This window comes from Rattus norvegicus, chromosome 8, assembly GCF_036323735.1.
Source record: "Rattus norvegicus strain BN/NHsdMcwi chromosome 8, GRCr8, whole genome shotgun sequence".
Taxonomy (NCBI): domain Eukaryota; kingdom Metazoa; phylum Chordata; class Mammalia; order Rodentia; family Muridae; genus Rattus; species Rattus norvegicus.
The window spans coordinates 15,769,885-15,784,057 of record NC_086026.1 but is presented as its reverse complement, the minus strand read 5'-3'; the positions used below and the strand labels follow the sequence as shown (position 1 = coordinate 15,784,057).

The window sequence follows — 14,173 nt, the reverse complement described above, 5'->3', positions numbered from 1 at the left end:
TCATCCAAGTGTGTCAAGGGACTATGTCCTCTTCACTGATTGAGAGGTCAAACTCAACCCAAGAGAAGATGCTTGAATTACACTTAGAAGAGGGAACAAAATAGGCATAGGAGGCAGAGGGAGGGACATCGGTAGTGGTGAGAGTAAGGGTGGGGGGGCAGGATCAGGTGTACAGAGAGACAGGAGAAAGACACAAGGTAGCTCAGCAGGACCCCCAGTGGATGGATAAGAATACCAACTGACTCACAAAACTTTCGACCCAAAATTTATTCTGTCTAAAAGAAATGCAGGGATGGAGCAGAGTCTGAAGGGATAGCAAACCAATAACTGAGCCCGGCTTTAAACCAAGTCTTAACTGAGTAAGCCTTCCACCGAGCATGCTGAATACCTTCTTCCCTTCATAGTGCCTCTTCCTCCTCTTGGTGACCTTAAGTTATTATAAAGTTTAAGTGATGGGAGGAGGAGGTTGAATCTGCCATCACAACTGCTGCATATTTGCATTTGCAGTTTTTGCCTGTATCACGGAGGCACTGTTCATCATGCCAAAATCACATTGAAACACTCTACTGTCTGTTGGGGAAAGAAGATTAAAAAATACACTTGTTTTAGTTCTGTTTATAATTGCCAAAAAATAATACTGAAATAATAATGTCATTCAGTATATAAAGTTTCAGTTTTAAAAGTGAGACTTTTTTATATACTTACTATGTTTCATCATGTGTATGTCTATGTGTGGGCTTCTGTACCTGAGGGCAGTTGTCCAAAGAAGTCAAATGTATCAGACTGTCTTGCAGAGCTGAAGTTAAGATGGTTGTGAGTGCCCCTATCATGGGACTGGAAAGTGAATGCTAGTCCTCTCAAATCGAAGTATGTGTTCTTAATGCTTGAGTCACCTCTTTTCTATCTTAGAAATAAGTAACTTGTCTAGAGAAAAAGATACTGTGAATTCATGTATGTACTGCCATGTCACGTCTAGAAGGCAGTACTTCACAGCTTTTCTCCCCATCTGCCTGCCCTAGCATTCTGTTTCCTTACCCTTCTGCAAGATTTCCTGAGCCTTGAAGGGTGTGGGGGACACAGTCACTTACGCTCACCTCTTTTAAAGGTTCTGAGTCTCTGTTATCCACTGGTCATGTTATAAAACATTTCTATGGCCAAGTTTGAGAGCAGTACAAATCTATGTTATAAACATGTGTACTTAGGAGGTTTGAGAATATGACCCCTCGCAAAAACAACAGTAGCATGTTCTTGCTTATGACCTATCTAACCATGGCCCAACTATTTTTCAAAAACAAAGTTTCCCTAACCTGGATTGTTATTTTATTTAATCATTCTCCTTATTTTTACGCTCAAGTCTGCAGCATGTGTGTTCTCCTGATTTTACAATGGGCTATGAATGCTGATAAACTCTTTTAACCTTAAGAAGAATACACCAAAACAAAAGCACTAGCAGACTAGAATATTAACAATCAATTATCCCTCCTTCTGCCTTCTTTTCTCCGTGCATATCAGTTGTTCTAGAATGAAATTCATTCAGATATATTTCTGGATAAATTAGCTGGTCCTGGGAATTAGAATAAGCAATATGCTCAGAATAAACACTGGCAATTTCTACCTTGCAGTAAGTACTCTTCTCTGTGTGTTCAGCTCAGTAGTAGGAGTTTAAATCTTGTATAATGACAAGAAAATATTTAAAAAAATTAATGAGACTGTCAACCATGAGGCAATAAAGCACAATGGATCAGGTCCCATTATGAAAAAATTTAAGGAAGCTACAGAGCAGAAGCTGTGGTTTCCTGTTTTCTGTTTCTATAAAATTCAAGGACAGTAAATAGAGAAGTCTTACTCTACTCCAAAGGCATAAACATGTCCTGAAAGTTTTTGGGTGATAATCATTTTACCACCCTTGAACATATATATATATATATATATATATATATATATATATGTGTGTGTGTGTATATATATATATATATATATGTCAGCAAAAAGCTATACCAATCACCAACCTGAAAAGATGGGTAATCTACTGATATCATTGAAATGTATTAATGTATATAATGTATATTATATATATATAATATATATTATATAATATATATTACATTCTAATCATGAACACAGACACACACACAGACACACACACATATTCTTCTAGAGAATTAAAAGAATGTGTGGGGTGGTAGTGTGTGTGTGTGTGTGTGTATGTCTTCTAAATCACATGTAGTTTACATTGACTTAGCAAGCACTTACGTATATTATTATTTTTAACCAGATTATTAATTTCCTATCCTTGCTCCAAGCCTCCTTTATGATTTGAAATATAGGGAATCAGGTGATTATTTGAATAACAAGACTGGAGAATGAACACATCAATTACATCCTAGTGTACTGTTCTACTGGGACAAGGGAAGATATTCTAGGGACATATTGCTCTCATTTACATAGAGTTTAAAGCAAGATATTTCTTTTAATTCTCTAGAGAAATTCACTTAAAAGCCTAAGTTATTTGTTGCATGTAAATGAATTATTTAATACCATGTGATGCTATCACTGAATTACCCATTTTTTTCAGATTATCCTAGCTTTCTGTTCATATTGTAATCAAGGGAACATATGATAAATGAAATAATAAGGAAAGGAAAAATTTTAAGTGTTTTTTTTTTCTAGCTTCTGCCACCTCAGGGCTATTCCTGTGTGCACACTAGCTTACATATCTCTTTATTGGTAACCTTTCACATGCATGGTGACAACATGGTAGGCTCTCAGTGCCTCCCTCATTGATGACCTCCATCATTGTCAGCCTTCCCTTCCCTACCAGTCTGTGGGGAATACTCCCATTAAAGGCAGCTTCGTTACCCTCTCCCACTGGGCACTGTAACTTCCAATGGAGTCCAGGACACTTACCACAATCTGACTAATCACCCCTCTAACACCCCATCTAACTAAATCACCCCTCTCCTTTTCTTTCACAACCGACTGTAAAAGCATGTGGTCATAGTCAATTCTCTTCAGTGTTTTACAGTCCCATAGTATTCCTTTCACTCGGTACCTAAAATGACTTTGGTTTCTCTAACCCTTAACACTCATGGGCCACTGTGCTATTTGTGAGCTACCTTACTTCCACAGTAAAGCTGGAGTATCCTGAGCTCTCTCATGTGCTTGCACCTCTCACATTGCAGTTGAATGTGGTGAAATAACCATCTAGATTGTGAGAACGGAAAGATTCTTTATGTTTGTATTTTCTGTCGCTGCAACACATAAGAGAAGAAAGACAAACTTGTAGTGTGCTGTGGTTGGTCTTGATTCATTCAGAAGGATATAGGTGTTGCCTGTTCTAACATAAGAGTCTAATCTAAGAAGGTCTGATCAAGAAGGTAGATCTAAGTGAAAGTGTACTAGAATAGAGTCTGTCTTCGTCATTATTCTGTTGAAAAGACACCATGACTACAGCAACTCTTATGAAAAAAAGCATTTAATTGGGACAGGCTTACAGTTTCTGAGGTTCATCCCATCATCATCATCATGGCAGAGAACATGGCAGGCAAGCAGGCAGGCATAGCAGTCTAGAAGTAGCTAAGAGTCCTACAACCAGGTTCACAGGCAACAGGAAGAGAAAGCCTGACATTGGCTTTTGAAGACTCCAAGCCTACCCCCAGTGACTGACTTTCTCCAACAAGGTCACACCCACCCATTCAAACAAAGCTGATCCCCCAATCCCTCTGAAATGGTACCTCACCCTGATCACTAAACATTCAAATACTTGAGGCTATGGAGGCCATTCCTATTCAAACTAGCACAAAGGCAATCCTCTGCTTACTGAGCACCAAGGCAATATGGTTACAGCAAGGAATACAGAACTTTTGTCTTAATCAATCTTTTACCTGTGTTCCATAAGGAGGAAATTTATTTTTCTGGCTGTACTGACTCAAGACATCTCTTTCTCTCTCTCTCTCTCTCTCTCTCTCTCTCTCTCTCTCTCTCTCTCTCTCTCTTCTGAGTCAGGGGTTATGAAAGTGTCACAAAGTAGAAATAGGGAACATGATACAAAGAGGCTGTGCTCAGCTGAGCTCGTAGGAGTTAATTTCATTGGAAATTCAGAGTACGGTAAGATTGATTACAGTGTTTTTCTTAGAGGTCCGATGATTGTGAATGAGAAGAATTAATACATAATTATGATGATCTCAAAGCAAATTATTAACTTGTTTACAGGTCCAGTGAAAGTTTGATTTGTAATGGCAAACATTGAAAAACATCTTTAAGAAAAAAGAAAAAAAAAGGCCATTCGCACAGGATCTGATATATTTTGTTGTTGATCTTGTTGTTGTTTCCCAAGAAACTTCCTCTAAGAATAGAACATGGTTGTTCATTGGTTATCAAAGGAACAGAAGCGTACCAACCCAAAGAATGAGCCAATTTTAACTTCATTTAAAAACAATTTTATCTTTAAAAACCAATAAGATTTTATTTTAATGTTTAAATATTTGTACAAATAGCATTATTTCTAAGAAATCAAGCCTCAACTAAGCTTACTGGGTATGTGAGTTAAATGTTCAAATCATTGTGAGTCTGTCTCAAAACTCTGTCTGCTAATGAGAGATAGAGTTTTAAATTAGCCCAAAACTCAACAACAGGACCTGTCTCTGGAAGACAGATTGTTAAAAATGGAAGAGAACTACACACTCCTCTGTCTCCTGCGTGGGACACATGTCGGCCTGAAAGATCCCACGCAGAGAGACCCTTACTCAAGTCTTGGGAAATCGCGGACCCCAGACACAGAGAGACCATTTTGGATGTAATAAGCAAAGGCGAGGTTTATTACGGAGACCTATTACAGAGATCTCCGGGCCGACACGTATCCCGCGCAGGAGACAGAGGTGTCGGCCCCGAGAGGCTGGGAAAAAGAGTATTTAAAGGCAGAGGCTGTGAGCACCAGGGGATGGGGGATGTCAAAGGGGAATGTACCACAAGTTACAAGATTGTTTTATGGCTCCAGGAGATAAGGGGACGCCAGAAGGTTTTATGGCCCCCAGGTTCCTGGAACAGAGCTACTAAATCAGGAGAAGGGTAGGGTCTTCAGGTCCTCATTATTTTTAAAAGTTTGTCAAAATTGATGGAGCATTTGTATTTGAAACACCTCTGGTTAGGCTTGGGCTGTCCGGTTTCTTGGAATGCTCTCTGTAGGACACAATGGCTGAAAAGCACAAGTAGGGGCTTATCAGGGTCTGGAGGACATCTGGTTAAAGTATGACTCTGAGTAAGCTGGGGGGATGTCTGTGGATGGTTTATGGCTCAGTCCTCGATAGCCTGAGCTGGATCTTGCATTCTTTTTCTTATCTTTATGGCCTGTTATTCCTGGCCGCAGGGCTTAGCCCTGAGTTTGTGGCTTTTGGGGCTAACTCTTTTAATTTTATATTTCTAAACCTAGAATTTGTATAATTTTCTTTTCATTCCCGTCTTCTCCTACTAAATAATTCTAATCTTAGAATTTTGATATCAAGTCTCGTATTTGGTCTCACCAGTTGTCTTAACTGACTGGTACTGTTGTCTCAGGACATCAACCGCACAGCACCCACTCGATTTTTAACAAAAGCAATTAACCTGTTTGTCACGCAGGAGCCAAAAACTAAAACCAAGAAAATTATTAATAATGGCCCAGCTGTAGCAGAGAGTAGGGTAGTCATCTAGGGAGATCTACTAAACTAGCTCTCGAACCATCTCTGATGTGTTTTTCTGTCTGTCTTTTGTCTAACCTTTCTCTAAGTTTATTTATGGAGTCTTTAATTACTCCTGAATGGTCTGTATAGAAGCAACATTCTTTTAGTGTAGCACACAGACTCCTTCTTTAAGGAATATCAGGTCTAATCTTTTCTTATTTTGAAGGACTACCTCTGAGAGGGAGGTTAGGTATTCTTGGAGGTCAGCTAAAAAGTCTTTAGCATCAGGATTTTATCTGGACACTATCTAAACCTATATATCAAGGTCATGACTGTCTTTCAGAACTTCTAAACTTATATAGGTTGTGATCCCTGAGGCACAGTCCCAAGAAGTGTTAGGAGTATTAACATATGTAATGTTACATCATTTGTAATAGAAATCAAGCCTATCCCCACACCTATCTCGATGGAACCCAGGACAAACATGACTGAATTTCCCTCTAGGTCCCAGCTCTCAGCCCTAACAGCTAGTACACGGCTGGTGAGGGCTGAGAATTGACGGCTGTCAGGGTGGTCAGCAGCACCAGGTACGGTCCTTTCCAGCGAGGCTCGAGTGTCTGGGCTCAGTGTAGCTGTTTCCGACCTGGAACTGATGGGATGTCTCAGGGGTCTCCGGGGCATAGGCTGCTGTCAGCTGTGAGCAGATTTCTTTCTGTATCACCTGTAGGTCTTTTAGCCTGGCACACAAATCATTATTACTATGACATGTTGGTTCAGTAACATCATCTAATACAGTCAGGGGAGCTGAGGCCCCATATAAGATCTCAAAGGGGGTAAAGCTGAGTCTGGAAGGGGTATTTCTTGCTCTGAAGAGAGCAAGAGGGAAGGAGTGTCACCCAGTCTGTGCCAGTCTCCATGGTCAATTTGGTCAGGGTCTCTTTTAGAGTTCTATTTATTTACTCTACCTGTCCTGAGCTTTGAGGTCTGTAAATACAATGTAATTTCTAATCGACCTCTAAATACTTGGCCACACCCTGGCTTACCTTGGCGGCGAAAGTAGGGCCGTTGTCTGACCAGATTACCTTGGGCATTCTAGACCTGGGGAAGATTTCTTTCAGTATCTTCTTGATGATTGTAGAGGCCGTCTCTCGTTTGGTGAGGAAAGCTTCTATCTATTCCTGAAAAAGTATCTACAAGCACTAGGAGATACTTGTGATTATATTTTTCTGGTTTTATCTCAGTGAAGTTCACTTCAACTTTTTATTAAACTCTCTAGGTCTCTTTGTCCTGTTTGTTTGTTAAGCATTTGTTTACTGACGTATCTTATACTTTTTACTGTCTCTCTTGGCTAAAATCTTAAAGTCTATTATATATATCTTAACTACTTGGACAAACTTCTTATCTCCTAAATGGGTCCATTTCTGTATTTGGCAAAGTGAGTCTTTTCTTTGTTCTCTGGGGAGTATACCTTTCCCCTCAAGTGTGTCATTGTCCTTTATCTTTTAAGCAATTTGGGCCTTTTCTTCTGTTGTACATTCTAAGTGAGGTCATCCCTTAGTCCAATCCCAGTTCTCAGTGGCTGTCTCCTGTAGGCCTGTAACCAGGATAGGCTCCTGCATAGCCATTTCCCGAGCCACTTTATCTGTTTTGTCACTGCCCCATGTCACTGAATCTCTTCCCTCCTGTTTTCCTGGGCAATGAATAGTACTCACAGTTGTTGGCTTCATCCGGGCATCCAAGAGATGGCAAAGGCATCTGTGGCGCTGATGTGCTGGGGGGGTAGAGGTTCAGCCATTCTAGATGACATTGTGTTGTCCACCATGGCAGCACCCACTTATCTCTGACCTTTATTCATGAAGAGAACTGTTCCCGTCTGTGGACAAGGTCCTCGGCTTTCAGCAGGGGTCAATCAGCCAGTCGCACAGGTCTTTCCTCCACCCATGTGCTTCTGTCAGTGTTTGACACTCGTGCTGTGGTGGCTCCAGGTCCGGATTGGGCAGCAAGGTGACCAGATTGTCCCCAACCGGTGGAGAATCTAGTCCATGGCTGCTGACCAGTGGTCCCATCTTTGGACACTCTATCAGCCACTCTATCACAGTTTAAGTCCTGGATTGGGTGATAATTGTTAGTGCCCGGCTGGCAGGAACGGTGTGTTCCAAGCAGAAAAGCACTAACTCATTCATCTCCCAGCATCAGTTACTGGTGTACTGAGACAGGTCTTAAGCTCCACATATACAGTCTATAGATATGTATACACATGGCCTCATCCAGCCATTTCAGCCCACGCAAGCCAATTTGGAGAGCAATTTTCTCATGAGCAAGGGATAGGGGCAGTCAGGGATGACCATGAATTAGTGGGTGGGTTACCCGGCCCACGCCAAGGTCCACTGTTCTTCGGGCAGTCCATAAGTATTGTTTGTTGTCAGTAGGCCCCTGTACCAAAGGTCTTTGGATACTGGCCCACTGGAGCATAGGAGCACAGAGCATTGGGTCCCTGTATCCACAAAACAACTGGGCGGGCTTCCCTTCCATCTCTGTGCATAGCCAGCACCAAGAGGCTCTCCAGTGTCCCCTCTTGTTCTTTCTGGGGCAGTCCCTGACCCAATGTCCTTTTTTTTCATATTAGGCACACTGATCTTTAGTCAGGAATTCCCTTCTGTTGCCAGGTACTATCTTCCTAGGTTCTCTAACTACTGTGGCCAGTATATGTTCCTCTCTCGTCTTTTATCTCTCTTTAGCTCTCTAACTTCTTTTTTTTGTCTCTTTTCTTCCCTAGCTTTCTGTTCTTTTTACCTTTCTTTTTTAACCTTATTTTCTCTGTAACTTACACTAACTCTCAGCAACTTAACTTAACCCTTCAAATTTTTGTAACTTTTTTTTTATATCCTTTCTTTATCTTAGCCAGATTGGTGGGGTATTTTCTAGCCCCTCAGAGACCCACCCTTGGAGCCTGGCAGCAGACCTGGCACTCCCTACCTTTAGGCGTCTGAAGAGAGCAGGCAGAAGTGAGGGCCTTCTATCCATCTCTGGAACACTTTTTCTGGCCTCTAGTAGGATTCCGTCTTTCCTCGGTGGTAAAGAAGACCTGTAACAGTTACTAACAAGCATCTCAAATGGGATGGTGAGAAAACAAGGGAATCTTGAGAATAGAGGTCCACTGAAGAGGGCAAATAGCATTTAGTCACACAGCTAAGCCAGGAGGCTTTCTTGGGACAAAAACACCTTGTGTCTGTGAAACAGAAAAGTGAGCAGAGGGGCAGCCTATCTGTTACCGGCTGTCTCTCTGGACTTAGATTTTCCCTTAAGGAGTACCTTTTTTTAGTGCCAGCTCAGTGGCTCTGTCTCTCAATAAACCCAGCCTCTGAAGGACACTAGGCTTCTAGTAAGAACTAATAACAAAAGGATGGAGAGACGGTAGAACCTGGGTGTTAGATACTAAGCAGCTGACAAAAGAATTGTAACCAGTTCACCTGGGGCTTCTTGTCTCTTATATCTAATAAAGAGATTGTTAATACTATAGTACCAACCTTTAATAAAAAAAACTATAGCTCTCTCCATGTCTCTGAATATCAGGACTGTAGTAGTAGTCCTTTACCAAACTGTCTCAGTGGGCTAAGGGCCCATGGAAACGAAAACATTAATCCTGACCTCGGCCACAGCCAAAGCCTGAATTCTAAATTCAAACTGGCAAAACAAAACAAAGTTCTTTACAGTTTGTTGTAGATTCTTTGAAACTATTTTAGGGGCTTCTCTGTCCCCCAACCTGGGACATTTCTACCACAGGGGCAGGAACTGGCTGCTGTGGGGATAGGATCAAAGGCATTCTCCATGCTAATGATGACCAGTGAGAAAAGTAATTTAATGCCGGAGACTGACTCCTCTCTTGGAATAGGGCCAGCAGATAAGGCAGGCTCCTTAAAGAACTTCTCCTAATGAGCACCCTCTTTCTGTGAGCAAGAGTTGAAGGTCTGGTCACTAAAAGCAGAAATTCCTTTCTTGTTCTTGTTTTTCTTAGAGTCCTCTCTCACCTCACTCTCAGCCTTTTTAGATTATTCTTTATGTAGCATTTTTAACACAGCCTGTCCCTTTTTTTATAGCCTATTGACAGCATTTCTGATCTTTTAGGCAGCTACGCACTAAGTGCCATACCGGCTGAAACTCCACCTTTAAGATTCTTTGTTCCCAAGCAAAATTTAAATCTTTTTTTAGCTTATCTCAGCTGTCCACCGTGAGATTCCCAGAGATCGCGAACCAAGGTGTAGTAATTCACTAAGAAATCTTTCTATAGTGTTTCTTTTTACCTTAAGCCTTTTCCTTTTAAACAGCTCCTGAAGAGCCAGAAAAATTGGGTGAGACTTGAGAAGTCTCCATGCTCGCTGCAGCAGCTCCACAGCTAGTTTCGCTCCCCCCTACTGTGTGTTGGGAGCACAAGCACAGATAAAACACTATGTTTTAAAAACTTAACGTTGGCTATCAACCAACACACCGCCACTAGAGCGTGGTCTATAAAATTAAGTTTCTTACTCACTTTATTTGTTTTATACCGGAGGCCTAATCTGGGGAACTTTTTTTTTTTACGAGAGGTTTTGTCCTCAAGGTTTTTGTTAATGTCTGTTTACACAACTGTTAACAGCAGCTAGGCTGATCAAGGGGAGTAAAGGGAGGGGCCGCTCTCCTTGGGCAGGAGGCTTAAGAGAGAAAGACAAAACTCCCTGGCAGAAAACAATTTTTCTCAAGCAAATTATTTTTAACTCTTAACTTAAGCACCAAGAGGACCAAGTAAAACTCTTTGACGAACAAAGCAAACAGTTTCATGATTTCAAACACAGTCATCAGTCCAAGATTTTAAACACAGTCGTCAGTCCAAATTCAAACACAGTCGTCAGTCCAAAATTCAAAAACGAAACAAAAGCCAAAAAGACACTCGACAATACCACAGAAAACAAGCCAGACAAACAATATCAAGACAAAGCATCTTATAACCAACTTTCACAGATGCCTGGTACCTTCAGTACGTGGCCCAAACTGCAGCTTAACCTTAGCTGCTTTTGGGATGAGATGGACCATCTGATTCCACCTCCCAACAGGATTCCAGAGTGTCCTCTTGTCCTAATGACCAAGCACACTTGTCCGTGCCTATATTTAAATAGACAGCCGAACTCGACCTCTGACGGAGTGGGATTCCTCATCCCCTCCCGCCTAGGTAAAAGGAGCATTCCATCTCCTTTGTTCCAGAAAACCAGAGTCAGGTCCTCCTGACTGTCCATAGCCGGGCTCTCCCGACTGTTCTCCGCCCGTGGAACGTCTTCCAGGGGCTGCAGCCTTGCGGGCCCGGGGCGTCCCCCCTTCCGCAGCCAGGGGGTCCTCACGGACCACAAAGGCAGCTGCACTGAGTGGGGATACACATCCACTCTCCTACAGGGCAGGAATACACATCCACCCTCCTAGCACAGGGCAGGAATACACATCCACCCTCTTAGCACAAGGCAGGAACACCCATCTGCCCTCTTAACACAGGGCAGGAATACCCATCTGCCCTCTTAACACTGACCAGTACTAAGACACACATATATACACACACGGCGGAACCAAAACAGAGACAGACACAGACTGACAATTGCGGCGCCGCTCACACAGAAACACTCAGACAAACATCCAACTCACCTCCAAGGGGTCTTCGGAGTCTGGGGTAGTCGCGCAGATCCCGGACGAGCCCCCATAAATATGAAAGATCCCACGCAGAGAGACCCTTACTCAAGTCTTGGGAAATCGCGGACCCCAGACACAGAGAGACCATTTTGGATGTAATAAGCAAAGGCGAGGTTTATTACGGAGACCTATTACAGAGATCTCCGGGCCGACACGTATCCCGCGCAGGAGACAGAGGTGTCGGCCCCGAGAGGCTGGGAAAAAGAGTATTTAAAGGCAGAGGCTGTGAGCACCAGGGGATGGGGGATGTCAAAGGGGAATGTACCACAAGTTACAAGATTGTTTTATGGCTCCAGGAGATAAGGGGACGCCAGAAGGTTTTATGGCCCCCAGGTTCCTGGAACAGAGCTACTAAATCAGGAGAAGGGTAGGGTCTTCAGGTCCTCATTATTTTTAAAAGTTTGTCAAAATTGATGGAGCATTTGTATTTGAAACACCTCTGGTTAGGCTTGGGCTGTCCGGTTTCTTGGAATGCTCTCTGTAGGACACAATGGCTGAAAAGCACAAGTAGGGGCTTATCAGGGTCTGGAGGACATCTGGTTAAAGTATGACTCTGAGTAAGCTGGGGGGATGTCTGTGGATGGTTTATGGCTCAGTCCTCGATAGCCTGAGCTGGATCTTGCATTCTTTTTCTTATCTTTATGGCCTGTTATTCCTGGCCGCAGGGCTTAGCCCTGAGTTTGTGGCTTTTGGGGCTAACTCTTTTAATTTTATATTTCTAAACCTAGAATTTGTATAATTTTCTTTTCAGGCCCAGAGATCTCTGTAATAGGTCTCCGTAATAAACCTCGCCTTTGCTTATTACATCCAAAATGGTCTCTCTGTGTCTGGGGTCCGCAATTTCCTGAGACTTGAGTAAGGGTCTCTCTGCGTGGGATCTTTCACTAACAGCCTGCTTCTGCCTTGCCAATAGTGTGATTCAGTAATCATGAGTAACAATTAATGGGAAGGGATGTGGAAAAAGGGAAAAGATACAGCATGGTCTTGAAGCATTTCAGAATCGAGTTCTTTAAGACCACACTAATTCCAGCTTGCTTGCGGGGACCATATGCAACCTGATAGCTGTGATGTGGTCACCTCTGATGCTCAGAACTGCCCCAAATACCTCATTCAATTTGTTATATGACTTCATTTCAGAAATCATGCTTTTTACTAAAATCTGAAAGCAAAGAGGTGCGGAACTGGCTTTACAGAGATGAGATATTGCATACAGGAATAGCTCCACAGGCCTGTGGGTTATTCGGATTTCTAGTCAGCTCAAACAGTGAGCATCAATATGCAGGACAAGCTGGAGTTGATCAATAAATGAGCAGAGCCAGCAAGTCAAATTATGATATTTGAGTGTGATGATGATTTCTACTACATAGAAATCTATACTTAACTATACTACTTCTTAACTATAGAAGGCCTGGTGCTTGGATACTGATCGAATTTGTGTTTGCTGGTGTTTTATTGCACTGACACCTCTACCTCTACCTTGTGTGCAGGTTTATACTCTGTGAAGCCAAAGCCATAAAAAAAAAAAAAACCAAAAAACCCAACAAATCGGGAAGCATAGCACATTGTACTGCTATAATTTCGATTTATAGGATCAAGAAATGACTTTGATGTTTTAGTCACATAGAGAAGCTTTACAGTGCTGTCACAATTGGGTGTGATTAAACAAACAACCTGTGCATTTGTAATTAAGCAAGTGCAGGGAAAACACCAGTGCCCAATTACCTGTGTGCGCATTGTAAGCCTGTTAACATCTCAAATGTCCCCTGAGCTCTGCTGCCCTTTTAACTACGGGCAAAGCCTCCTGTCTCCAGGGGAATGTGGTGTTTGAGGAACTAAGGTGTTTGCTCTCAGGCTAAATGCATCTCCTGCTGGCAGGCTTATCTATTGATTGTGCTTTAATATACGACTCTCTCAGCCAGACTTCTCTCAAGGATTATAATCTAACATTTATTCAGCCCAGCTCTTTCCCCTAATCCAGAGAATATCCTCAGAGTTGTCTGGGTGGTTGGTTCTGCATACCTTTATAAGAGTCACAGGGTGTAGGCACGGAGACATTCATCATATCCCTCTTTATTAAAATAGCCTTCAATCCCTTTATGCATTTGATGATTTTAAGCACACAGGTACCATGTTTTAAAATGGTTTCTTGAAAACCATGAAATTTATTCCTGACCAATTGCAACAATATTAATGTAGCCAAGGGTCACAGGGTGAAATGAGTTCTCAGGGTTCCTGGGATGAATATGGAGGATGAACAGTAATTGCTGCTGCGTCCTACACACAATACAAAAGCAGCAACGTAAACATCCTCTTCATTTCTCCTGCCATTCGCAAGTATCACTGATAGAGTCCTCAACTTACAGAGACTTCACTGGTCTGCAGAGCAAGAGAAAGCCAACAGACTGATTGATTGCACAACTATCAAATGGATGCTCACAGAAGAGCTCGGAGATGAGTCACTCACTGTGCAAGACCACTTGCTATGCAAGTCTGATTTCCCAGAATCCCTGTCGAAAACCAGACATCGCTGTGTGTTTCTGTATCCCTAGCATTGAGGGGGATTATGACAGGCCCATACGAGGAGCTCATAGGCAAAACAGCTTTTGATTTAAAGAAAAAAACTTGTCCAGACAATAAGGAATAAGGTAGAGTGCAATGAAGAAAGACAGTGGACACATTCTACTACCCCATAATCAAACACAAGGAAAATACACCCTGCCAGAGAAATTAAACACCTTTTGCAGGGAGAAGTGTCTGGGAAGGACAGTTTATTGGCTAAGCCTCAGGGCCTTTAGGTAACTCATTAT

The 14,173-nt window shown here is 42.3% G+C and overlaps 1 protein-coding gene and 1 long non-coding RNA gene across 6 annotated transcripts in view; one reads left to right on the top strand and one right to left on the bottom strand.

Annotated features, from left to right (window-relative positions):
* Cntn5 (contactin 5) overlaps positions 1-14,173 on the top strand; it is a 1,231,995-nt gene that overhangs the window by 465,361 nt on the left and 752,461 nt on the right. The window lies entirely within an intron of this gene.
* LOC134479992 (uncharacterized) lies at positions 4,788-12,888 on the bottom strand. Of its 2 annotated transcripts, none has more exons than XR_010054072.1 (2): positions 8,634-12,888; positions 4,788-7,763 (listed from the first exon to the last, which is right to left on the bottom strand). It is a non-coding gene; the product is annotated as an uncharacterized LOC134479992 (long non-coding RNA). The 2 variants fall into 2 exon arrangements; XR_010054073.1 differs by having other exon boundaries at positions 4,788-6,394.